This window comes from Notamacropus eugenii, chromosome 2, assembly GCF_028372415.1.
Source record: "Notamacropus eugenii isolate mMacEug1 chromosome 2, mMacEug1.pri_v2, whole genome shotgun sequence".
Taxonomy (NCBI): Eukaryota; Metazoa; Chordata; class Mammalia; order Diprotodontia; family Macropodidae; genus Notamacropus; species Notamacropus eugenii.
In genome coordinates this window covers 242,611,491-242,638,965 of record NC_092873.1, presented here as the reverse complement: position 1 = coordinate 242,638,965, position 27,475 = coordinate 242,611,491, and the positions used below count along the sequence as shown (strand labels likewise).

General features: G+C 38.5%; 1 protein-coding gene across 1 annotated transcript in view; it reads right to left on the bottom strand.

Moving 5' to 3' along the window:
- Nucleotides 1-22,325, bottom strand: part of PLEKHG1 (pleckstrin homology and RhoGEF domain containing G1) — a 286,940-nt gene extending 264,615 nt beyond the window's left edge. Inside the window, exon 1 of the mRNA XM_072643694.1 lies at nt 22,190-22,325. The gene's annotated coding sequence lies outside the window, so the exon portion shown is untranslated. The remainder of the gene's footprint in view (nt 1-22,189) is intronic.
- Nucleotides 22,326-27,475: the final 5,150 nt, after the last annotated feature.

Here is a 27,475-nt window from a genome sequence, read left to right as displayed (position 1 = left end):
TTTTCTTGAGCAGCATAACTAAGGGAAAATATCTCTTTAGTAGCCCCCTTTCCTCTTCTCTCTCTAGCTCTTAACATTCTGTATCCCATCTCACCCTTCCCTAGCAGCTCCTGCCTCCTCAGGGCATTCTTCCTAATGAAATTCCCATTACCTCATTATTCCCAGCTAGAGGGTGAGCCCCTGAATTATAGAGTCTCCTAACCTTTCCAGGAGTATTTACATTTGGAAAAGAGACTGCTTACTAATGCAAATGAAGTTCTAATTAGTAGCAATTTAGTCACTGAGACCAAGAGTAGATTTTTTTTTTTTCGGTAGAGGGACAGAATAAGGAAGGAGATATCTTTTTGAAGAGGAGAGGCACCTAACATAGGCCACTGTGTGTCTGGTTGATTAACTACCCTCTTGTCATTTCTCATTAACTGTTTCTACTTTTCACAGCTCCTTTCCTTTCTTCCCTTTTTCAGAGATCTCAGGTTCCCTAAAAGCTCCGAATTTTTTTTCCCCTCACAAAAGCTCTCATGGCAACGGGAGCCCAGCAGGGCTCCACCAGTCATTTCTATCCCCTTGGTCCTTTGTAAGGGGAGTGGGAGCTGTGGGGGAGGAAGAGCTCTCTTTGCTTTATGTTTTTAAAAAATGAATCATTCATGCTTAGAGGGCATGTTTTCAATATTTTTCTCACTCTTTTGGACTAAAATCTCCCAGATTATTATAATTTTGGACACCCTCTCTTTACTTCAGGAGTTCTTAAAACAGGAAGTTCATGGAATAAAATGCTTACATTTGAGTCAGGAAGATCTGAATTCCAATGCTGCCTCAAATATGTACTAGTTGTGTGATGCTGGGCACGTCACTGTCATTTAACTTCTCATAACCTCAGTTAATTCATCTATAAAATGGGGACATTAATATTATCTACTTCACAAGCTTGACATGGGGAAGGAATGAGCCAACATATGTAAAGTGATTTTAAAACCTTGAAGCACTATATCAATTGTAGCTATTGTCTTAACGTTTTTTGCACCATGTATCCTTTGGCAAATCCTATGAATCCTTTCTCAGAATAATGTTTTTTAAATACATGGGATTATAAAGAAATACCTTATGCTGAACATATGTACATATATATGTATAGATATATACCCATATCTACGTACATGTATATATAAACATATATATAATCCCTGATCTGCTTCTTAAACATTTTGTACAAGTAACGTGAAAAGAGAAGATTGGTTGGTATAGCATATAGTGTTGGACTAAGGGTAAGAAAAGCTGGGTGGGCATGTTCCTTGGGCACTTATTAACTGTGTGACCCAGGATAAGTCACCAGGCCTTAGTTTTCTTTTTCATGAAAATAAGAGTGTTGGACTCACTTATAGCTCTAAGGTCACTTCCAGTTCTTTTTCTATGATCTTAACATTCAAATATTCTTTTTCATTTCTATTGACAGTCTGATACCAGTCCCTTTCCCTTCCATTTTCCTGAAGGTCTTTTCTCTTCTACCTCTTTGCTCTATCCCTATGTCTGAATGTCTTCCCTAGCTGAAGACATGTTCCCACACCCCAGGCACTTTACCAAAACAATGCTCACTGATGGGTTCCATCAATAAGCTGTAATAGGTTTGTCTGTCAACTGTCCTGGAGAATTGCAGGAAATCCTTTGCATTTATATGCCCAGATTGGGGCCTCACTGTTCCACCATCCAACTGCAGAGATCCGTTATACTAGCTTGGTGCCTTCAGTCATTATTCAAGAAGTCTTTGTTCCCATTCAGAGGTGTTTGTCTCTTTTCAAATGCCTAAGTTAGTTAGCTGAACGTGAAGATGATAATGAACAATGTGGGAAAACATTGCTCTAAGTTGCTTAAAAGTAGTACTGGGTGTTAACCTTTGCCTTTTAAAACAATGACTTTCTAAGGGAGATATGATACAAAGTGGGAGCTATTATTATTATAATTATAAATGCCTATGCTTTTAAAACTGGCATGAGTACATATTATAGAATTTCAAAACATTAAATATAAATTGAATTCAATTTAAGTCAGGCCAACTTTCCTTTGCATGAAATATAAAGATAGTTTTAAAATTTTGTTTATATATACATAGAGTCTGATTTTGAATTTCTAACATAAACCAAATCCTTTACCATTCATGCCAGGAACCAGAATGAAAAGACAACTAACTACTGAGCCCAACTTTATAAAAAGTCTTTGAGTTTTTTCCTGGATCACCATGAAAACAGGTTTGATTAAAGTGATTGTCTTTCTTCAAATCCAGTGAAGCATAAAAAGTCCTATAATCTCTGCCAGAAGCACAACATTCAGCAAGGCCACCAAACTCAGGATACCCTCTTGCAAAGGATTTCCTGCAATTCTCTGGGGACATGACAGAATAACATTTACAGATACAATTTAAAAAGTTAGATTCAAGTATCCTTCTAATTTTTTAAAAAGTCATTTTGGTCTCCATCATTTCCTTAGCTTTTAAAACATCATTTAAGTTTTTCTTCTAAATCTTCTCTATATATTCAAATACAGTTCACTCCCCCTACCTCCATTTCCATTCCAGCTTTAGAAAAGCACATTGAAAATAACTTATTAAGATATTTAGCCTAATAGTGATTTGGGAATATGTTACCTCTTCTTGAATCCATCACCCCACAAATACATTCCCTACAGAAAGCACATGACTAGTCAGTACCCTTGTCAAATGTCCAAGTTCTTGCAGGATATTAAAGAGAATGAGGTAATGATCCCACATTCACTTTCAGGTGTTTCCTGATTGTTACCATAAGCGATTACCATCCTTATCAGTTCTTTTTCCTTGTCCACCACTTCTTCCAAAGAGCTATCCTCTTTCATTTGGTTGAAAACAGTTCTTCTCAGAATATGATGTTGACTACATTTATCTGGAGTTTACCATAATCTACAAAGCACTTTTTATGCACAGGACTGGCCCAGGTGCTATTGACATAATGAAACATACAGCTAAGTTCAGATTGGTGCAGATCTCATGAAATGCTTCCATCTATTTTAATTCATACTATTTGAAATTATAATTCTGTTAAGTATGGTCATTGGTTCCAGCCTAATGGAAATATGTGGTGCAAATCTGAATAATGTAACCACTCCAGGGGATTAATTATTTGCATTCATCAGGACCTAACTGTAGTTCTAGCTTTAAAGAAAACACAAATCAATTTGAACTTCTATTTTCCTCAATTTGATTACCTGTAAAATGTTGGGATTATCATGCCCCCTAGATCAGGGCTTTTTAACCTAAGGGCCATGGAGGGGCTCCATGGAGAGATTTCAGGATATTTGTCAACTTAGAATTTTTAATATTTTTATGACATTTTAATAAAGTTGGTTTCCTTCATTGGTATTTTGGCAACTAGGAATTTTATGTGATACCTGAATTTACTTGATATCTGATATCTGAATTTAAAAACATGATTCTGAGAAAAGAGTCCTCAAGCTTCACTAGACTGCCAAAGAGGTCTTTAACACAAAAAATTTAAGACCTCTTATTCTTGGTCATTTCCAAGGTCCATTCCTACTCGAACACTCTACATTTCAATCAATCAATAAGCATTTATTAGGTGCCTCCTATGTGTGGGCATTGTTAAATGCTGGGAGTACAAAAGAAGGCAAAAAGTCTCTGCCTTCAAGGAGTTTATAATTTAGCGGGGGAGAAAACGTGCAAACAAATATATTCAAAGCAAGTTAGACATGGAATAAACAGACGATTAATAGAGGGAAGGCACTGGAATTAAGAGGAGTTGGGGTTCCTGTGGAAGGTGGGAATTTAGTTGGGACTTAAAAGGAGGTCAGCAATCAGAGGGAAGAGGGAGTGCATTCCAGGCATGGGAGACAGCAAAAGAGAATGCCTGGAGCCAAGAGATAGAGTCTTGGTGGAACAGCCAGGAGGCCACTGTATGGATCAAAGAGTATGTATGTCTCAGGGACTAAGAGGGGACTCAAAGTCATTTATATGAAATCTTTATTAAGCAGTTATGTGCTCAATGTGGAGAAAGTATGAGGCATTTACTCTGGCCCTCAAGGAATTTCAGTGGAGAGAGAAGCAGCATACAAGGCATACAACAATTAGAAAACAACTATGTACTACATAATGTGGAGTTGTATAATTGATATCACAGAGCTTGCCTTCTCAGTGGGTGGAGGAGGGGCAGGAGAGAGGGAGAGAATTTGGAACTCAAATTTTTTTTTTAAAGAATGGTAATTTTTACATGTAATTGGGAAATAATGAAATAAGTTAAGTGTGTGTATATAATATACGTATGAGTTCAGAAGAGGGGAAGAATACTTGGAACTGGAATAGTCATTTTGGGAAGAGATTTGGGACTTCTACAATGGGGAGAAGGCAGACCACTATAAGGAAAGGAGAGGGGATTAAAAAAATCCCTCATGTCACTGACTAACAAATATCACTCAGGCTTCTTAGATTTCAAGTACAGCTCTACCTGGGGAGCTGGGTGGGGAGAGAGTTTCTAGGCAGGGTGAACAGAATAAAAAAAAGTGGGGGGGGGGGGAAGGAATGGATCATTTAAGTAAGTGGTAGCCAGGGATAAGATTGGAAAAACAGAGTGGGTCTGGATTATCAGCCTTAACTGAGGCAGAGAAATTTCAAACTGAGGTAGTAGATCATTTGAAATAATATGATGAAAGAAGTAGTTTAGATGGATTGACTTGTCAGGAGTGTGGATAAATTCAAGTAGAGAGATATTGGGTTCAGGGACTAGACTGTGGAATCAAGAAATATCCTAGGCATGTGGGAGGGAAAACTCCTTTGGAGCTAGTTCCAAGCTTTCCCTAGGGAGCCCCCAGGATGGGAATGAGAGAGAAATACTGGAGACTCTCCCTCAGGATACACTTCCCATTCTCAACCAACTAACTCTAAATCCTCTTCTACCACTGGCCATCGGTTGATGACATTTATTTTAGGACAGCACAGAGTGCCCTTTCCCAAACCACATTTCATAGACCTTTGGTTTTCCAAATAACACGAGGAGTCCTTTGAGAAAATTTCAAAGATAGTGATACTTTCTCCCTCTGAAGTCTCAGATACAAAATTATGCATGAATCCCATACAGAGGCAATAGGTTATCACTGAAAGAATGCTGAACTTGGGAACAGCAGAAACCTGGGACTGAATCTCGACCCTGACACTTGGTATGTGACAGTGGGACCCTCTCTGAGTCTCCTTTTTCCTCATCTGTAAAGTGGGCGGAAATCCCAATAGTGACTCCCTCACAGGGTTGTTTTGAGGGTCAAATGAGAACATATTTGTATAGCATATAGCATAGCATTTGTGTAGCAAAAATAAGAGTATAGGAAAGTATTTTTACAGCAAAAGCAAAAAGATAGTAAAGTATTTGTATAGTAAAGCGTTATCTAAATATCAACTATTGTTATCATTAATAATGCTACGTAGAATTTAAAAAATAATATGGCAACAGATTTAATCCTCCCAACCCTTCTTTGTCCTGAAGATACGCCGTATTACTAGGTTTCCTGGCTCACCATTTGTGGATTCCATCGACATAATTTGAAGCCCAGAGTTATTCCATAATGAAAACTAGTTTGAAGAACGGTATTTTAAAGAATCATACAGCCTGGACAGGCTTTTTGCACAGGTAGAATAGGTAGCAATATACAATTTTACTGAAAAGGTGCCAGAAGGCTCCAAAAATCACAAACTTCAACACCCTTCCCCATTCATCTCAACTCTTCTTATCTCCACTGACCTGGAATTTCCACTATCAGTTACTCTTTTATTTTAAGGAATTAATGGTCTTCATCAAAGAAGAAAAGGAAAATGTCATATCAATAAAAACGATAAATTAATTCATTAAGATATCAAAGACTTAGCAGAATAACTTACCAATCACCTAGCAATGCCCTTAGAGAAATGAACATAGGACAGGGAAATTCTCTTTGAGGGTGGAGAAAAGGAATTGAAGAAGGAAAGGTCTGAGAGTGTGGAAGTTGCCAGGCAGGTCAGAGATAAACCAAGAAGCAACAACAGTTTCTAGCGAAAGGATACCAGAGAAAAAAGCCTCTGTCAACTACTCCACACTTTTGTCCAGAGCACACCATCAGCCTTCTCTTTCTTTCACTGACCACATTTTGTGTACTTTTGAATACAGCAAAACTTCACTATTTGAGCCTGGAAAATTTTAGATTATGATAAGAAATGTATATTACCCTCGAGTCCTCTCTTAACCCAAAGTAGGCCGACAAATTGGATTCATTCCAACTTGGAAAAGTTCTTTAGGAATCTGTCTTAATAAAATGAATGTGTAATTAACATAACAATTGTCTTATGTACTTGAAAACAGCTTGTTCTCAAATATTTTCAACCCTTCTCTGTACAGTCTTAGTTACCCTGTTCATTTTGTACCCTGAAGGAATGGTATGTTAAGCATGCTCCAAATGACCCCAAATTGGGAATTTGAAAAGTCAAGAATTAATGAAATTATTGGGGCTTTTCTGTGCCTTTTTACATTTCTCTGATAACCTAGAATAAAAACATCCATTCAAACTTGCACAATCTAGCACTGAACATTAGACTAATGCATTCCAATTACTAGTTGAAAAAATGGGGCTGGATAAAGTGATAATGAACAGTTTCATACATAAACTCCCTCCACCTTCTCCCATCATTTTTCCTCTTTCACATATAGGTTGCTTATATGCTTGGAAGAAAATTGATTTCCTTCATGGCATAGTATAACAGGCATTCAGCTGGCTAGGACTTTTACAAAGACCTCTTACCATTACAAATTCACCAGACCTGGAAGCTTTGCCTGATGCTAGTTTCTGTGCCAGAATAAATAGAATCCCTGTTGAGCTTCCAAGCTGGTTTGGTTTAATATAAACTGAACCAGAGGCAAGCAATGGATGCATGACACCAGGATGAACAGTACTACCTTTACTACTGGCTCATAAAATGTTTAAACCAAGTAGCTACTAGACTTCCAATTACAGAGGAATTTGAAAACAAACATATCCCAGTATACATTATTAAGTATTAACTTTTTCTTCATAGACCCAGGTCTATAAAGGATTCAGTTGTTTAGTTATTTTTCAGTTGTGTCTGACTCTTTGTTACTCCATTTGGGGTTTTCTTGGAAAAGATACTGGAGTGGTTTGCCATTTCCTTCTCCAGTTCATTTTACAGATAAGGAAATTGAGGCAAGCAGGGTTAAGTGACTTGCTCATGGTCACATAGCTATAAAAATGTCTGATGTTGGATTTGAACTCAGGTCCATCTGACTCCAGGTCTGATGCTCTATCCACTGCATCACCAAGCTGCCCTAGAGAAGATACTAAGCTAGATTTGCTCTGCAAGCAGTCACTTGAGAGACAAAACCCTTCAAAGATCTTTCACTGTTTATACAAAACTGTGTAAGAGGTAGCCTGGCACAGCAGACAGAGAGCTGGCCTCATAGTGTGGAAGGTCTGAGTTCAAGTTCTACTACTTCTGATATATACTGGTTGTTTGACCCAGGACAAGTTATTAGCCTCTTATTGCCCCCAAACAGCCCTCTGAGACTATTATCTTTGTTATTAGAAGGAATTTCTCATGCCAATGAATCATAGGTCTGTGGGAAAAAAAATCAAATCAGAACGAAGAACTGCTTTGCATATACAAATACAAGTTTAATTTAGTAACTTACTTAAGAATCAGAATTCACAGGATCATAGATTTAGAGCAGGAAGGAAGCTTCAAGGCCTTCCTTATCCCTGTTTTGTAGATAAGGAAACTGAGGCACAGAAAAGTTAAATGACTTTCCCTCGGTCACACAGCTAGTACCTGAGGCAGTATCTGAACAGATTCCTCTTAACTCCAAATTCCGTGCCCCATCTATAACCATGCTTGTCGTTCATCATGGTATAATTTATAAAAGGCAATTGGGTGACATAGTGAATCGTACGCTGGGTATGGAGTCAATGTATTAAAATTATATCTTGATTGGTTCTCCTTCTAGTCTGTATAGTCAATAAGTTTATAAGTGGTTGGTGTCAACAGCAATAGCAGGAAGTAAGATCGCAGGGGGCAGGGGACCTAGAAATGGTGGTCAAACTGTCCGAAAGATCAAAGGAGCATCATTTATACATTGTATCATATGTTAACCAGTCCTGGTAACATGTGCAAATCAGGGGAAGCCATCTGGGCTTTATATTCCAGGTCTTTTGGTCCTATGATATGTTCATCTCAAATAAATTCTAGGCATCCAGTAAGCAAGACTAGCGGAACACCAAGTGCTGTCAGCTCTGTTGGGTCCACGCCATTAAGTGGTCCTGACTTTAATCCACGTTTCCATGAGCAATTATCTGTGCCTCCTTCTCTCCCCATTCTCTTCCCCATGTTGCCTGATTCTGTATTCCTTTTTTTTCTGATTGTCTCCATACCTTTTGTGCTGTTCACCTCTATAAGCTCTGTGCCTTATTAAAGTATGACTGCAGACTCGTTTCCCATTGTCATTGTAGTTTTTTGTTTGTTTTTTTTTAACAAAGGAGAAAATAGTCTGTCTCATTCTGAGTTCCAACTCCATAGTTCTTTCTCTGGAAGTGGATGGCATTTTGCATGATGAGTCTTTTGGAAATGTTTTAGGTACTTGCATTACTATGAAAGGCTGTCTATCAAAAACAGTCCTCGTACAGGCTGTTACTGTGTATAATGTTCTCCTGGCTCTGCTCACTTCAATCAGCATCAGTTCATATAAGTCTGCCCAGGTTTTTTTTAAGTCCACCTGTTTGTCATTTCTTATAATCCAATAGTATTCCATTACATTCATATACCACAACTTGTTCAGCTATTCCCCAATTGATGGGCTTCCCTTCAGTTTCCAGTTCTTGGCCACCACAAAAAGAACTGCTATAAATATTTTTGTACATGTGGGTCCTTTCCCCATTTTCATGATCTCTTTGGAATACAGCCCTAGAAGTGGTATTGCTGGGTCAAAGGGTATGCAGATTTTTATAGCCCTTTGGGCATAGTTCCAAATTGCTCTCTAAAATGATTGGATCAGCTCATAGCTCCACCAAGAATGAATTAGTGTTCCAACTCTCCCACATCTTCTCCAACATTTATCATTTTCCTGTTTTGTCATGTTAGTCAGTCTGATAGGTGTGATGTGGTACCTCAGAGTTGTTTTGACTTGCATCTCTCTAATCAATAGTGATTTAGAGCATTTTTTTCATATGGCTATAGTTAGGTTTAATTTCTTTCCTTGAAAATGGCTTCTTCATGCCCTTTGACCATTTATCAATTGGGGAATGACTTGTATTCCAGTAAATTTGCCTCAGTCCTCTATATATTTTAGAAATGAGGCCTTTATCACAGATACTACCTATAAATATTCTTTTCCAGTTTTCTGCTTCCCTCCTAATCTTGGTTGCCATTGTAGTCTTTACTTGCAATTACCCAAAGAACCAGGCGTGCCTACCCCATTTCATAATTTAATAAATTAAGTATCAATTCAATCTCAGAAAGACTTGAGTTCAAATCCAGCCTCAGACACCAGCTGTGTGACTTGGGTGAGGGGGCAAGTTACTTAATCTTTTTCTGCCTTCTTGATTGTAAAATGGAGATCATAATAAATCTTCTACTCATGGTTGTTGTGAGGACTGAATAAGATATTTGCAAAGTGCTTAGCACAGGGCCTGATATACAGTAGGCACTTAGTAAGTACTTATTCCCTTATCCCTCGCCTCTGCATTAAAATTTAGAGATATACTACCACACTTATGTCAGACTAATTTCTCCAAGGTCCTTTAAGGCTGTATACCTTAAAAAATTAAATATAAGATATAGTGCTTCATCCCAGAATTAGAATAGGATAGCTAGAAGCAGAAACAATAGCAAAGTGTTTCTGGGCCATGAAGAGGGGAAGTGCATTGTCTTCACATAGGAACTTGGTTGTGACTTCAGCTGTGGGAACCAGAAGTGGACAGCTTGAGTGAGGGATACCACCTTGAAGGTAACATAAGGGGCAAAAGGTATCACATAGGATAGTATTTCTGTGACTGTCCCTTTTCACAGACTGCTTCTCAAAGTATTCCCACCCCTACCCACAGGTATCTGTTACCACTGGACAGGTATGGTAAGGTAGAATTAGCTCCAGTTTAACAGTCAGAACACCTTGACAGGTCACTGCCCAGTTATCTGATTTTGGACAATGCACCGCATACTCTCAACTTTAGTTTATCATCCATTAAATGAGAGGGTTAGCCTGGAAGATTGCTAAGCTTCCATTTAACTACCAAAGGCTATGGTTTTAACCTGTGAAATGCTATTTTGCCACTAAGTTTCCAACCTCTTTCAGTCCTTCTGCTGTCTCCTTTATTATCCCTCCCATCCCACCTGCCCCCATTCACATTTGCTCATAATTCTCATATGGGTCTCACCAGTAGAAAGATAGCCTGCCAACCCTTCTCATTTCTCAGATGACATAGGATATAGAATCAATTATTCTTTTTTCAATTCTTCAAAAGATTTAATAATTTAATCAGTGTTAGTATTCATTACATATGCAATATGTAATGCATATTACAACCCATTTATGTCTTAGTATATAGCATTCATCAGTTCTTAAGTTTTGTTTTATTTTTTAAAGTAACCAGGCATCCAACTTTCTGGAGATGAGCCTTTTAAAAAATTTATCTAGGCTTGTTCTTGGAAAAACACACTCAGTTCATTGCTGAGCCCACACCTGAAGCCTTTAAAGCCTGTTAAGACTTGACAGAGCTTGTACTCTGTTGGTATAGCCTTCAAGAACCCAGGACTGGACAGTGGAATAGAAATGTTGTTGGGAGAGTTCTTCCTCTAGGATTATTATTATTATTTTTTTTTTTAGTAATTTGAAACTCATTATATCATCTACTGCCAAGATATGGCTGAAAAATGAAATAATATCAGAAACTCAAAACCAATGGAAGCAGAGTGGTATGTATATAGAGGATACAAATACTAGACATGAAATGTGCAGTCTTCACATACTGGAATGTATTAATTTGTGAATATTATGTAGAAAAATTTTCAGGAAAGCCTTCTCTTTAAATTACAAACCAAAACTACACTCATACTTTATAAAGTTTGTTATGAGCATCTTAAGTATTTGATGCTTAAATGTATTATCTTCTTCCAGGAGAATGTGAATGCCTTGAAGAAAGGTACTATTTTGTTTTGTTCTGGTATACCTAGAAGCTACTACAGTGCTTTGCACATTGTAGATACTTAAAATACATATTTGTTGAATTGAATTTCAATTTAAATAAATTAAGGGCAGATAACTATAGAGTACTTACATTTGTAAATCTCCCTTAAAACTAGAGCACATCTAGTAACTATAGTAGGAGCAGTGCTTTTGGGAAAGGAGAGGATCCTGGAAACCTCTCTGAATAACCAATCTTGCAGTGACTCTTCTATCCCTTGGGAGCAATGGGAGAATTCCATGAAGAGAGAAAGAATTTTGAGGCCCTCAAGTACTGGCACTATGAAATGTCTTGGCCACATGTCTTCACTACATGTGTACCTTGCTATTACTTTTCCCATGGATGCTGTGTGTAATTGTCAGTGAGTGTACCCTAGATTCATGGAGAATATGTTTCACAGTTACTATTCTTACTGTCCCATTTTAGTAAAACCTTTTGCTTTCAGCTAATTATGTCTATTGGTTGATTGTTAAGAGGAAGTTCACCAATGGGGGCTCATGAACTACAGTTTGAGAGCAGACCCACAAAGTACCTTAGGACCAGGGAGTAGCAGCCATTCTCCAGGAACTCAACCTATGAATGTGAGTGCATTATCAATCTTTCTCTTCCTCCCAGGGGAGTTGTATATATTAAACAGGAAAGTGGCTTCATATAGTAGAAGATCATATAAATAAAAACAAAATTCTCTCTGTTCCTCTAGTTTACTGTTGATTAAGACACGAAATTGAATTGGCATTACAATTTCTATTTTACAAAATATTTTATAAATCATGTCAAAGCAATTTCTCTCTTCCAAATTGTTTTAGAAGAAAAAAATATTTTAAAAATGAGAGCATGATACTTCCTATTAACCATGGACTATTCTTTGAAATCATCTCTATTCTTAAAAGTTTTTAGAGTTGGGATTTCAATTTGAATCTGTTAACAGGTCCACAGGGATCACAGTGATTGTTTTCGGGACCCAGTCCTTGTATCACATACCTCAACAATTTAATAGCTCAGCAGCACACTTTCCAGCCACTTTAATTTAAAGAGTAGAACCCACCCAGCACTCTGGATCATCTAAAATGACATTATATAACCTCTACATGGAGATTACATAATTTTAAAAAGAAAAAAAAATAAATCATTTAAGTGCTATCATTTAACAAGAAGAAGGAAAAAAGGCCAAGACCACCAAACTTTTTCTTTTTCCCTCATGGCTTAATGGGAGAGTATTCCTAAGTCTTACAATTAATTTAGCCTCCAAATCACTTCCCCAGATGCATGCCGGAATTTCTCAGCCAATCCAATGAGCTGTACTTCCTTATGTTCTGTTACTACATCTGTATCATTCTGACAGCCTCACCCTTGATATATTCATTTCTTAAAATTCCACAAAAACGTCAGTGTGTAAAGGGACCTTCATGGTTCAGCAGAAGGGTTTTCTATGAAAATTAATTTTAAAGGCACTGTGTATCCTTACATCCCAAATATTCTATCACATTTAATTTCTACCCTTTTAAATCACTTAGAGATGGTTTTTTTCCTTTGGAGGGGAGTTATTTTCTTTAGTTACTTATATATTTTTTAGGTTTTAGTTGTTATATTATACCTAGTTATGCCATTATTTATAGTGTTTTTTAAATAAATGAAGAGTGTAAAGTGTTTTCATATAAGGTTCTTATTCTATTTTCTATTTTAATGTAAGTCATTGCAGAGCAAGGATTAAATCTTTTCTCTAAAACATCTATTCTTAACTAGTGTAATACAGACACATAAACTTAGTTTACTATGTTCAGAAAAAAAGGGAGGAAGCTCAGGTTCACTTGCACCAGGAATTACAGCTTTTCCTTTAGCAGCAGCTTGTAAGAGAAGTCCAGATGTTAGAACTTGAGGTCTGTCTGTAATCACATAAACCACTAGAACCCTAATGCCATAATGGCAGCATACCATCAGCCTCCACCCCTTTCCCTGTGACCTCACCTCTTCACTATGCCTCCCTTGTATATTCTCCCTCCACATGCTTCCTGGATTCCCATTCATAACACAGGGACAGCATCAAATAATGCTAGCACACTTATATTAGCATAGCCCCAGATCCCTATCAATATGCATTGCCCTCCACTTCTCTACTTAGAGAGCTGCCATTCAGTTCTATCAGGAATTCACCTGAAGAAATGCTAAGAAAACACCACGGCCTTTCATCCTAAGATAAGATAAAGGGAGGTGCCAGGTAGGAAGAGGAAAAATAAAAGTACTGAACTTTGTACATTGTGAAAAGGGTGGGAGGAACTTTCAGCACTCATTTGGGTCAAGTGGGAAACTGACAAGGGTCTTTGCTTAGGCTTCAGTGAGTAACAGGTATGGAACGGGTAGGTATGGGAGTGAGGGAAAGGGAAAGACTTGCAGAATTTCAAAAAAGGAGAATTATCAAGAGGATGCAGGGGTAAAGAGGAAGGTTATGCTCCAAATATGTTAGGGGCTTCAAACTTTTTGGTCACAAATTGAAATTAAGTTTTATGATTGCTATAAACAAAATCTTTTTTTTTAATGAACACATTCTGTTATTGTTAAGCAAGCCCAACTATTGCCAAGGTCTTCCATTAGGGCAGCCAGATCCTGAGAAGTTAAGGGAGGAGATGGGGAACATTAGGGGTGGGCAGCAGCTGCTTAAAACTTAACATATGCAACATTCTGACCAGGATCATGAATTTAGAAGACTGTCAGGAGAAAGAGGGATTTGGGGACATTTTATTTAGTAAAATAAGAAGAATTAGGGAGGATAGGAAGAGAGCACTGTTTAGAGCTCTGCCATTGTTGGCAGCTTGCCAAAGGAGGAGGAAAGTGCTGGATTAGAATGAAGCCCTTTCCATTTCATTGTCAGAAAGGACATATTTAGTTAGCCAGAGGATTAGCCCCTTGGGATGGGGGAGGATAAAAAGAGAGTATTAATATTAAATTAAGACAAGAAAAAGACAAGGAAGCTCACACCACTTTAATGTCTTTATTGCTCTTTGGAAGCCATTTAAATACATTTAATATTCATGCATCTGTATAGAGAGTTGCCAAAAAGGAATTACTTTATCAGAATAGTACTTTAACTTTATTCCTTAGAGAAGGGCAAGAATATTAAAGCCTCAATACCCAGGGTGAACATTTTCATTCACTTCCTTCACCACCGCCGCCACCACCACCAATGACTGGATATAACTCATATTCATATAAAACTTTAAGGAATGTGTGTGAAGAGTGAATGTGTGAAGGATGTGAAGAGGAATAAGTTATATTGTCTTCATTTTACTGGTAAGGCAGCTGAGGTTAAGAGAATCTCAGTGATTTGTTCACAGTCATAAAGGTAGGAATCATGTTGGAAGCAAGATTCAAATTCAGTTCTTTCACCTCTAAGCCCAGGGCTTTCTTGAGCATCCTTTATTATTTGTGATCATTGGGGCTCTTTTTAGTGTCTATAGCACATTCTGCATCAGATATATGAATACCAAGAAACAGAGGAAGGAAATGTAATCTGCAAACTAACCACGACTATGCTTTAAGTCAATGCACCAAGGTTCTCACCTGTATAGTATTACATGAGCATATAATAGTGGACCATTCATTTATCTAGCAGCTACCGCCTGCAAGGAGTTTTGTATATGAGGAAGGAGAAGAATAAAAGCTCTTTAGAACCTGGCCCCCACCGTAAAGGAACCTTTTCTCTCCTACTATATGTATATATATATGTATGCAAATATTGATGTAGTAAATATTAAGCATTAACATAAATAATGGAAAAATGCCTTAGAAGCTGAGACAGATGTCATTTCTAGCTGAGGTAACCATGGAAGACTTCATGCTTGACCTTTGAAGTCCTTGGTGGATGATGGGTAGGAAGGATATTGGCAAGTAAGGAAAAGGGCATTAATAAAAGACAATGGGAGAAAAGTGCATATAGAAGAGAGAGCCTGTAGAACAGATTAAGAGAAGTAAGTTCACATGGGAATTGAGCATAGAAAGGTAGATCAGAATTACATTGGGGAGGACCTTGTATTATTTGTACTATAGGCAACTACAGATTAAGGGCCTGAAGCTCCATATGGTATCACAGACACAGCTATGTAATATTTCTGGTGAGAACAATTTGACACTCATTCAGAAATAGAAGGCACATAAGAAAAGAAAGGGAATAAAGCTTCCCATACTACACTGGATCACAGACATAGAACTGGAAGAGGATCTCAGAGGCCAGTCACCTCATTCTCCAGGTGAAGGACCTGAGGATCAGGCAGGTTAAATGATTTGCCCAATGTTGTACAGACAGGAAGAATCAGAGGTGAGATTTGAACCTGACTGAATACAGCTATTATTACAGGTGCACATAATTGATTGGCAGAGTCCCAACAGATTGGATAAGGCAGAGACTGTCCCATAGTGAGAGAGCCTTAAGCTTCATCATCACAGCAAACATTTCTATACAATGCCATTTTGCAGCAATGTTTTCTAGGTGCAAAACAAGCAACTTTGCTTTCATCCTCTGCTTATGTTAGTATGACCAAATACCCAAGAGACTCATTCATTCTCTATCCTCTGCCACTCTACTCTCCACACAGCAGCATTGTACAAACAGGCAAAGAATGACAGAATTTTCACCTAAGTCATTACTAAGATTTGCCAGAAGAAAACGATAATGAAAACTAAAATGAGATCTAAGTCCTTTCAAGAACAAATGAACTTGCATCAGAACTTACTAAGACTTCTTACTAAGACACTTCTAACATTGTCGCCCACCAGAAATCATAAATTATTATTATTATTACTATTTACACTATAATAACAACACAGCAGCTATTATTTACATTGTGCTCAGGTTTATAAAGGGCTTTAGATAAATTCTTATTTGCTCCTTACCACAAATCTGGAAATAGGTACCATTATTTTATTTTCTCTATTTTGGATATGGGGAAACTGAGGCTGAGAGAAGTTAAGTAACTTGCCCAGAGTTACACAGTTAGTAAGTGTCTTAGGCCAAATTTGAATTCAGGTCTCCCTTGATTCTAAAACCAACATTTTATCCAGTAGGCCACTTAAGTATAGAAAGAGTCTAGTTTAGGTAGAATTGCAAAAGGCACCATAATTTTGAGAGTTCCACCTATAAAGGGATCTGACTACTCCTATAAATTCAGTAGGATCTGTATAATCTATAGGCAACATCATGGTAAAAAGTAATTTTCTGCTTCTTCTCTCCCTCCTCCCACTCTGCTATCTTGAGACTTTTCTAGGTATAAGAGAGACCATTAAACTGGAAGAACCTAGCATTTTAAGTTTTCCTCCACTCCAAAGACAATTTTTTTGCTAATGACCAAATGTATGAACAATATTTAAGTAATAAGTATACCAGAGGTTTCTTGGAGGTAATTTTTTACTGATACCCTATTGCAGACCAATAGAAAGAGTGAATTATTAAACAGCAAATTAATTACTAGAAATTATTATCCTCCTGACTTTGGGCAAGTCACTTTCTCTAAATGAATCTCAGTTTTTGCATTCAAAAAATGAGAGAATTTGACTAGATGACCTTTAATGCCTCTCTCAGTTGAGAAGTTCTATGATCCCAAGTTACTATCTGCTATATCAAAGATTTAAGGTAATGATATTTTAGACATTGGTTAAAATGACAAGGTCTTTTGGCCTGAGGATTTCTATCATGATAATTTTTAAAAATGTTACTTATTCCTATTTGTTGCTCAATTATGTCTGACTCTTTGTAACTCTATTTGGGGTTTTCTAGGCAAAGATACTGGAGTGGTTTGCTATTTCTTTCTCCAGTTCATTTTACAGAGGAGGAAACTGAGTTAAAGAGGGTGAAGTGACTTGTCCAGGATCACACAGCTATGAAGTGTCTGAGGCTGAATTTGAACTCAGGTCTTCCTGATTCTAGACCTAGTACTCTATACATTTTGCCATCTAGCTGCCCCATGCAGATGAGGTTTCCTTTTGGGGAGGGGGAGGGTTGTCTGTGAATGGAGGGGGAAGGGGAGAAAGATGAATAAATATTGAAGTGTATTTTTCCTAAGAATTTTAATAAATAAAAAAGTGAAGAAATATAACATCCAATCAATTCTAGTTGTTTAGCAGCAGTTCACCATCTGCCAGAAGAACTAGTTAAAACTACACTTGGAAAATACCAATTCATGATGTACTCTGCTGAGAACTCTATGTGCTCAGATTAAAAAGGCATATTCTGGCTCAACACCATGAAAACTAGTTTAGATGAACAATCAGTTTTTTTAATGGGAGGACAGATAATCTAGGTTGAAGAGGAGTTCATTTGAACCATCTAGTCTCCATGCTACCCAGTTTTGCAAGATAAACTTTGACCCCGCCCCAGTTATGCAGATATACCAGAGATTTTCCATGATCTGTGTTGATGCCTTACTTAATTAGTGTGTGGATGATAAAGTATTCAGTTCTTAAGTAGAAATGTCTGCATAGTCAAGTGGGTGAGCCAAAACTCGATAGCTCTGGATGCATGAGTGATTTTCAATCCAAGTTTTCGTTCTTTAACAATGTGCCAACAAAACAATATTATGGTTGTCTACAATACACAATCATCTTTTGTTGTTTTTCTAGGTTTTGTCCAGTAAATGCCTTGATTTTAAATTGCTGGCCCAAAGGGATGAAGCATTAAACACACTAAGAAATCTACATTCATGATAATAATAACTAACTTTATAATAGTATTTTAGCATTTTCAAAGCACATTATATATATTATCTCATTTGACCCCCACAATAATCCTATGAGGTGGGCACTATTACTATATTTTACAAATGAAGAAACTGGGAATGAGAGCACTTAAGTGACTTTTCTGGGTTCACAGAGTCTGCTTCTGAGAGAAGATCTTTCTGATTTCAAACCTAGCACTCCACTCAGTACACCATGTACTTAGATGTTTTGTTAGAGAGAATAATTTTTTTTTAGAATAAAAAAAGCTAAAAATTTAATTTCTTAGTGGAAAAATGAGATTTTATTGAACTGCCTAGAAAGTCTACTTCTTTTCATTGAATTTCTTCCCCCTGCACTGAAAGATCAAATAAAATGAGAATTTTCCCATACATTGGGGAAGTAAATTGCACATAAAGGTGTGTATGTCCACCATGTAAAAATTAGCAAGTCTATTTCATTATTATTTTAGTTGCAAGAAAAGGCATCACAACACTGGGGAAAGAGGGAGTTCCCAGTCTCTTACATTTCTTCATATTTCTTATTTATTAATGAGCAAGAGACCTGGATTCCTAAGTAGCTGTGAAACTTTAGGTTCCTGTCTCTTCAGGGCTCAGTTTCCTTGCCTCTAAGCTGAAAAGAATGATGGAACCAAAGAAGAGAATTTCCAACATCCTTTCCCATTCTAAGATCTTATGCAAATGGGTGAAAAGATCATTTAAAATCAAAAGAAATTTTACAAAGAGGTCAAATATATGTATATGTGTGTGTGTAAAATTAAATATTTGTAAAGTGCTTAGCATAAAGCCTAGCACATAGTATGTACTTAATAAATGCTTATTTCCTTCCTCACAGATTTTTTACATGTGAACATATATGCATGTGTGTTTACAAATGCAATGCACACATACATATATGCATATATGTTTATAAACATGTTATGTGCGCACACACATGCATCTAGGTGTGCACATATATACTGTGTACATATGTACTGTGTCTGTGTATATTTTGTGCTTGTAGTTCCCAGAATTGCTAAAAGCCAGATTTGGTTTGGCATGAAGTAATTTTGTAAATTAGATATATGTATGTATACATATATACATATATATACATATATTTAAATTTTGAACAGCAGGCACTCCTAGAAATTTGTACCAATAAGTTGGAAGCACTGAAAACCAGTTGGAGTGTGAGTATGGGGAGAGTGAGAAAGAACACTCTTGTTTCCAGCCAATTAATGCAGTTGTTCTCCCTAGTGCAGTCACTTCCTTTCAGCTGAAAAAAAAACCCCAAAGTGTTTTCTATGATGTTGCCACTTCACTCTATGCTGGAGCAGCCCTGAAAGTTAGCCAAGTTCTTTGAATTACAATGTCAACCTATTACAGAAGTAGTAAAACTGAAGTGGTGAAGTCATTATCCATGTAATTCATTGCAGGGAGGAGGGTTGCTACTGAGGAAAAGTAGGACTTAAGACATGAATTACCCTGATGACATATATTTATCACATTAAAGAGTAAGTGCCTAATAACTCCTTTGTCTACTTCTACAAAGCAGGAGTTATACTATGGGTCTCTATGTGGATGATCTGGGGAAGCCAAAAGTGACCTGTTGTGTATGGGAGTGGAGGGGAGGGAAGCAGTGATGTGGGTGGGCCCAGGGTTACACAGATAGCAATTATCTCAGGTCTAATTTGAACTCAAGTTTTCCTAAGGTCCAGGGACATTAAATGTTTTGACTCAGGTCAAACAGGCAGTGGGCAGCGGATAGAGTGCCATACCTGGAATCAAGAAAACTCATCTTCCAGAGTTCAAGTCTGGCCTCAGACACTTACTAGCTGTGTGACTGTGGACAAACTACTTAATACCATTTGCCTCAGTTTCCTTACCTGTAAAATGAGCTGGAGAAGGGAATGGCAAATAATTCTAGTAACAATGCCACAAAAACCTCAAATGGGGTCACAGAGAGTAAGACAGGACTGAAACGCCTGAACAGCTTCCTGATTCCAGACCTGGAGCCTAACCTGAGCTAAATCATTTGATGTCTCAGGGTCTCAGTTTCTCCTCTGTAAAATGATCCCAGTGCAAAGTAATTTGAAGGACTCAAAAGTATTAACTATTAGGCCAGTTGCTATAGAAGGTGTGTGAAGAAAGTCATGAAACACCTTGTGTAGGATGTGGCATCTGAACTATGCTTTGAAGGAAGTTAGGATAAAGTGAAGAGATTATATTCCAGACTATAGAGAAGAGGCAAGAATCACATGATCTAAGGTCAACTGCTAGGAAAGACCTTGGAGACCATATAGTCCAATCAACCCCTTCATTTTATATGAGGAAAAGGAGGCCCAGGGAATTTCAAGAACTTGCAAGAGGTCAGAAGGATAGTCAGCATTAGAGGTAGTTCCACAAAGTTTAATTTAAGGGATTTCACCAATTCTCAAAATCCAGAAACACAACATCCTCTTTCCTTAGGAAGGAAAAAAACCCCCAACTTTCTTTTCACCTCTCATTAGATCTTGAGCTTTTCCAGGGCAGGGACTATCTTTTGCCTTTCTTTGTAGCCCCAGGGCTTGGCACTATGCCTGGGGAATAGTAGGCACTGTATAACTGTTTGTTAACTAACTGATTGACATTAAGACTGACGTCACTTATTACTGACTTCTCAAAATCAATTTCCTTTTTATGGGATCCAGTCTTGCTGCTGTTTGTCTTTCCATCCAGTCTCCACTAAAACTTACCAACTTGTAGTATAAAAGAGTCCTGCTATTCTTCACAAAATATAGATTATACAAAACAAACTTCAATACATGAAGACCGGCCGCACAGTTAATAAGTGAGATGTGAAATGCAGTACTTTTTTTTTTCTGAGCATAAGGGAAAAATCATGACTAGATGTAGCTTAAGAATTCAACTCTTAAGAGCACACAAAGAAAAAGTTGGCCCTGTCTCTTGTAGATCAGTAGCTGCTTTAAAGGGGCTGGCTAAGCATTGTTTAAGGAACCCCCATCTCCCCGCTCAAATGTCAGAAAGTTGAATGAAGCCGAAGCGAGCCAGGTGTAACTCTTTACCTCCAATGAGAGGTACTCGATGCTTTCAGCTTTTTCAAACCACACACATCATTCTTCCTGAACAGTGTTATCACCGATAAATCGCTTGCAATCAAGAACACTCCTTTATGGCAAACGCTTGTGTCTTCTAAGTTAGAGCTCCGGTGCTTTAGACCTCCCCCCTGGGGAGACTAGGAAGACTGTGTACTCTTCCACACACAAACGCCGGGAGCCTCTTAGTGGTCAGGGAAGATGCCAGAAGTGGTAGGAAGGATGTCGGAAAGCTGGCCCAGAGTTTTGTGGATGGGGGCGGGGTGGGGGGGCGCGGGGGAGAAGAGGAAGAGAAAGACAGAGGGGTTTGTTTGCTGTTCCTGCCGTCGCTGTTGTAGTATGAGTAGATCCAAATAGATAATGTTTCTCTTAGGAGACAGCAGCCCTTTCACTCGCTGGGACTGAAAGTTAAAGCACTGGGGCACCCGAGAGCTGAGGCATCTACTAATCTCCAGGTGGCCCCGGGCAGCGCAAGGGGGTGGGGATCGCAGAGCTAGGGTCAAGGTTGTTCTCTTTAACCCGTCTCGGAATGGTGGGAGTGGTGTTCCCGAACGTGAAGTCTCACCCCTTCCCCACCCCCCAATCTTTCCACGCCCCTCCAAATTCTAGCCCCCCTTTGTAATAATCGCTAGTAATTACGTCGAGCTTTAAGATTTGCAACACACTTTACAAGTGTTATCTCATTTGATCGTTGACACAGGTTATCTCACTTGATACCTCCTTGGGTTGAATGATATTTCCCACCCCCTCCAAATACATTTTTTTAATCCACGCCCACAGAAGACATCTTCTCCGGCCCCTCAAGACCGATACACCAGCCCCACGATTAGCGTGAGTGTGGTGGTGGTGGTGGTGGTGGTGGTGGTGGTGGTGGTAGTGGTGGTGGTGGTGGTGGTAGTAGTGGGGGGGGGGGGAAGGGGGGGTTGTAGAAAAAATCCCCGAGACCATCCCCAACTTCTCCATTTGCAGATTTAAGGGTGTTTAGCCAGGTTGCAAGCGTTCCCTTCGGGATCCCCTTTCTTCAGTGCTTAGCCCATGACCCGAGGGTTCAGGAGCTAGAAGGGAGAAAGAGGAGCCTTCTTCCAGTTCCCGACATCAAGGGAAAAGTTGCAGCCCGGCGTCCAAACAAAGCCTCTGAGAGTCCCTACTCACCGGAGCCGGGCAGCCTCCGCCGGGGAGTGGGGGGCTATGCCCCAATGCGGGCATCCAAGGCCGCCGCCACCGAGGCTCTTGCAGGTATCCCGGGCGAGGAGTGGACTGAGGGCAGGACGCTCTTCTCCTAGCCCAGCCAGCCTCAGGCGGCGTCCCAGCGGGCAGCGCGCAGCCTGGAGGTGGCCAGGTCCCCAGTGCGCCCCGCAAGCGGCTCGGGCTCGCTGTAAAGTGCAGGAGGCAGTCAGCCGCGGCAGCAGCAGCCGCCGCTCCGGCAGCAGCTGGGACTCCAAACTTCCTCTTCCTCTGGCTACTGCTGTTGTTACTAAGCTACGTTCGCCACCCCTCCACCACCCTCCCATCACCCCCTCCCCTCCTCCTCACTCTTCCGCGAGCTCCTGCAGTCCCAGCCCCAGTGCTCTCTGCTGCTGCTGCTGCTCCAGCTCAGCCCACCCCTCCCTGGTTCAGGGCTCAGCCTTCAGTAACACGAGGCAACTGATTTGGCTGCCCCTTCCCTCCCCCCCACTCTCCCCGCCACCTCCCCCGGGGCATAAAAGGTGGAAAAGCGGGTGGGGACTCGGTGGGGTTGGGATGAGACATAGATTAAGCACTTGGACTTGTCTCTGGAGCAGAGCCAAAGAGAGCAGTCAAATTACAGCCCCTGGGGAAAAAAAGTGAAAAAACAAAAATACCCAGAGCTACTGTCCTCTAGCTCACAACACTTCTTTCCATTTTCAGAGACCTTAGTGTGGTTGGGTTTGTTTTTTCGTTCTTTGTTGATTCATTATATCTATAGAATTTCTTTAAAATGAAAAAGGGGTGTTTTTCTTTTTACTGAGTCAATTTCAGGGCTTTAAAGAAGACCAATTTCTAACGTTTGAAAAGAAGGGAAATGTCACTCACTGTTTCCTGGTACATCCACCAAATAAAAAGCTGGCTGTTTCCACTTATTTTAAAGAAATACATTCATTTAACAAAATGCACTAGATAACATCTTTGTTTAGGGGGAAAAACAGAAAGAAAAAAAAAGCAAACCTTCCTGAAGAACCAGACAGATTTTTAAGGTTATTATTTTCTAGTAAAGTTAACTGATAAGTCAATAAAAAGTGTTTTTAAAAGGTTATCTTCGATGCTTCACTTTGCCTCACCTTTAACATACAGTTTCCCAATGTTTTTTCTTCTATGGGTCTCTACCTCTCTAATCCCAGGGCTGCCACAAATTAGTATCTATATGGATTATAGCTATAGCCTACTAACAAGTCTTTCTCACTGTTCTTTTTTACAACTCCTCCTGTCTTTCATGCTTGCATCAGTTAGATGTCTTAACATTTTAAATCTACTTTATACATCTGGTATGTATATAGCTTTCTTCGTAGTGTCTCCTCCATTGGAATACAAGTTTGTTGAGGGCAGGGGCCGTGTTTTTTTTTTTTTTTTTCACCTATCTCTGGTGCTTAGCACAGTGGCTGGCTTGATTTAACACACTACATACAATGCTAAATGTATTGATTATATTGCCCCACACATTCTAGGCACTCTATGCTTTAGGCCTTTTTTCACACTTTTCCACCTCTGTGGAATACTTTCTCTCCTCTGTTGATTTCCTAGTGTGATGAAGCATTGTTGCACTAGACATTCTTGAAAGTTCAAGTGCTATCTCTTTTATTAAGTCTTTTCTGAATCTGCTCCTCTGACCTTCTTCCCTATCAGATCTCACTTAGCACTTCAATTTTTGCCCCCCCCCCCCCCAATGCATTTATTATCTGGGTATCATAGTCATCTGCATACAATTGATTGATCCCTCCTCCCTTGCTCTAAAGTATCTTAGGTCAGGGGCCAATCGTATCTAAATCTCCCATGGCTTAGCACCTGTGCTCTATACATTGTCTAGGCTTAAAAATAAAGCATTAGTGGAATGAATGAAGTAAATAGGCCAGGATCATAGAGATGAACTAATTCTTTAACACAGAATACAGCACTCTCCTAAATCTGCCATTGATACATGTTGTTGTTCAGTTGTGTTCCACTCTTTGTGACCCAATGGACCATATCATGCTATGGGGATTTCTTGACAGAGATACCAGAGTGGTTTGTCATTTCTTTCTCCAGTGAATTAAGGCAAACAAAGATTAATGACTTGTCTAGGGTTATACAACTAGTAAATGTCTGAGACCAAATTTGAACTTAGGTCTTCTGGACTCTTAGCCCTGCCCTCTATCTACTGAGCCATCTAGTTGCCTCTACATTGATACATAGTTGATCATCAACAACATAAAATACAAGACCATTTTTTCTCCATACTTTTATTAGGGTCTTTACTATCTGCTTCTGTTCCAGATATGCTCGTTTACATTATTTCTTAAATTTTCTCCCCCTTTGTGTTTTCTATTGTGATAATTGCAAATAGAGAATGAAATCAAAATAAGGCTTTTTATAAGAAGTCCATTTGTAACATTCTTCAGTCCCTCCAAACTTTAGTCCTTTTCTCCTGCTACTATGGGAAATGATGGGGGGGGGGGGGCAGTTCATTCAGTAAGCATTTATTAAGCACTTTTGTATAAGACACTGTAGGAGGAGTCAAGAATACAAAGACAAGACCCTCCAAAATTAAAACAAAAACCCCAGATTGTTCCAGCTTTCAAGGACCTTACATTTCACTGGGGAGATATAAGATTTATGTCCCTAAGTCAGTGCAATGCAACATAATTAGAGAAGGGAGAAAATGCTAATGGGTAGGAATTAGTAAAAGCTTCCAAAAGGAGGTGATGAGGATGAAGATGGAATACTGAAACACTAAAAATCAGATGCTGATGTGTAACACTCTCACATCACATAGTCTGATTAGTAGTTCTCAAAGTATGGTCTGGGGATACCTGGGGGTCCCCAAAATGACCTGAGGGGCTCCAGGCCAAAACTATTTTCATAATATTATGAATGTGCTTTAATTCTGAATGCAACAAATATTGATAAATATAACCCACATAAACAAAAGGTCTCTTGAGAGAATACTCAGTAATTGTTAAAAATATGTAGGGGTCCTAAAGCCAAAAAATTTGAGAACTAGTCTTTTTCTTTCTTTCTTTCTCTTTCTTTCTTTCTTTCTTTCTTTCTTTCTTTCTTTCTTTCTTTCTTTCTTTCTTTCTTCCTTCCTTCCTTCCTTCCTTCCTTCCTTCCTTCCTTCCTTCCTTCCTTCCTTCCTTCCTTCCTTTCCTTCCTTCCTCCCTCCTTCCTTCCTTCCTTTCTTTCTATCCTTAGAATCTTCTAAAGCATAATAAAGTTTTTCAGTTTAATTTAAATAAATATCTACACATATATGCTTTTTGGGCATTGGAATGAAAATCAAAAGAACTAGATTTTATACACACACACACACACCATACCATATCATACATATATGAGTATCCCAAAAATATTATAGCTTTAAGCTTTAATAGCTTAATGTAATATAAGCTTTAACAGCTTAAAACTGCACCAAGATTAAGTGAGATATTTGTAAATTGTTTAGAAAAGTGCCTGGCACATAGTAGGCATTAAATAATTTTCCCCTTCCCTTCGCCATCCTATATGTGTGTATAATATATATACATGTATATATATTATACACACATATATTTATGTATTTAAAGAATTTATATATACACACATATGTGTGTATGTATATATATACATGCACATACACACACATATATATGTATATGAGTAGGAACTGAACTTGGAATTTCATAGGTACAGGGAACTCCTGGGTGAGAAAAATGTACTCAACCAATGCAGGTTTATCCCTCCTCTACAACTTAAAATCTTAGAGAGTTGCCTGGAGCAATGACAAGTTAAGTGACTTGTCCAGGGTCATACGATCAGTATGTATCAGAGGCATGACTTTAAATCCAGGTTTTCCTGCCTCTAGGCTCATGTTTTAGTCACTGTTTGATGGCACATTGCTTTTAAAGAACTTATATAGTAAAAAGAACAAGTCATTTGATGTATACAAACACACACACAACTATCTCCTATGCAGTTCTTGGCTGTTATAAAAATATACATGTGTGTTTGCACGTGTATTTTATCTAACTTCCTAACAGGTAATTAAAACAACAGCTATAATCTTGAGAATGGATGAAATTTATTCTGAGAGTGGGAAAAATCTTATCCCCAAAGCTCTAATAAATAATATATATGTCATATGTGTAAATGCGTATATATGATTTTACGTATGTGCATGGAAATTTATGTATAATATAAAATAGAATTTATTTATATGAGTCTACACAGGTATATATACCGAATGTATGTATGTAAACATATGTATTGCGCACACTCATAAAGTATTATATATGTATTATATATGTATATATGTACATATATGTATATATGTATATATATGTATAATCACATACATATCCTTTTAGAAATCAGCCCACTCTCAGGATTCTACCTGGGTTATTGTATATTATATCAATTGCTTGTTTGGAAAAGAAAGGTGAGAAAAAAAAATACTGGGGCTGATTTAGGAAGAAAAAATGACTTCTATATGTGGTGGAGGGAGGGAATGGTTTCAAACTCCCCCACTGAAACTCCATTTGAGGAAGCAGCAACTCCAGTCATTAAACAGACTACCCTATTCTTCTTCTCATCTAGTCTTGAAGTGTACCTTCCTAGCTCCCCCTTCTCCCTATTTGCAGCTTTCTTTCATATGTAGTGTTCCCCCTGTACAATGTAAACTCCTTGAGGATAGTGACTGCCATTATTTTTATTTGCATTTGGATTCCCAGAATTTAGTATGATACTTGGCATATAGTAAGTATTTAATAAAGACACACACACGCATATACACACATCTCTCATCCATCCATCCATCCATCCATCTATCCATCTATCCATCTATCCATCTATCCATCCATCCATCCATCCATCCATCCATCCATCCATCCATCCATCCATCCATCCATCCATCCATCCATCCATCCATCTATCTATCTATCTATCTATCTATCTATCTATCTATCTATCTATCTATCTATCTATCCATCTATCTCTAGAGTAAGGCTTATGGTAGAAAAAACCTTTATAATAATTACTGGCATTTCCCCCTAACTTTCAGTAATTTAATGCTAAAATGAGGAAATTAAGTAACTACTACAACCCTAGTAATTAAAATGGCACAAGGAAGTGTTATTCATGATTATTGCTTGGTTATGGAGTTGTTGTATGGACAACAAGCCTGAGTATTCTATGTGTCTGAGAATCTGAGGGCTCAGACAATATTTTATCATTGGACTGTAACAGTGACTT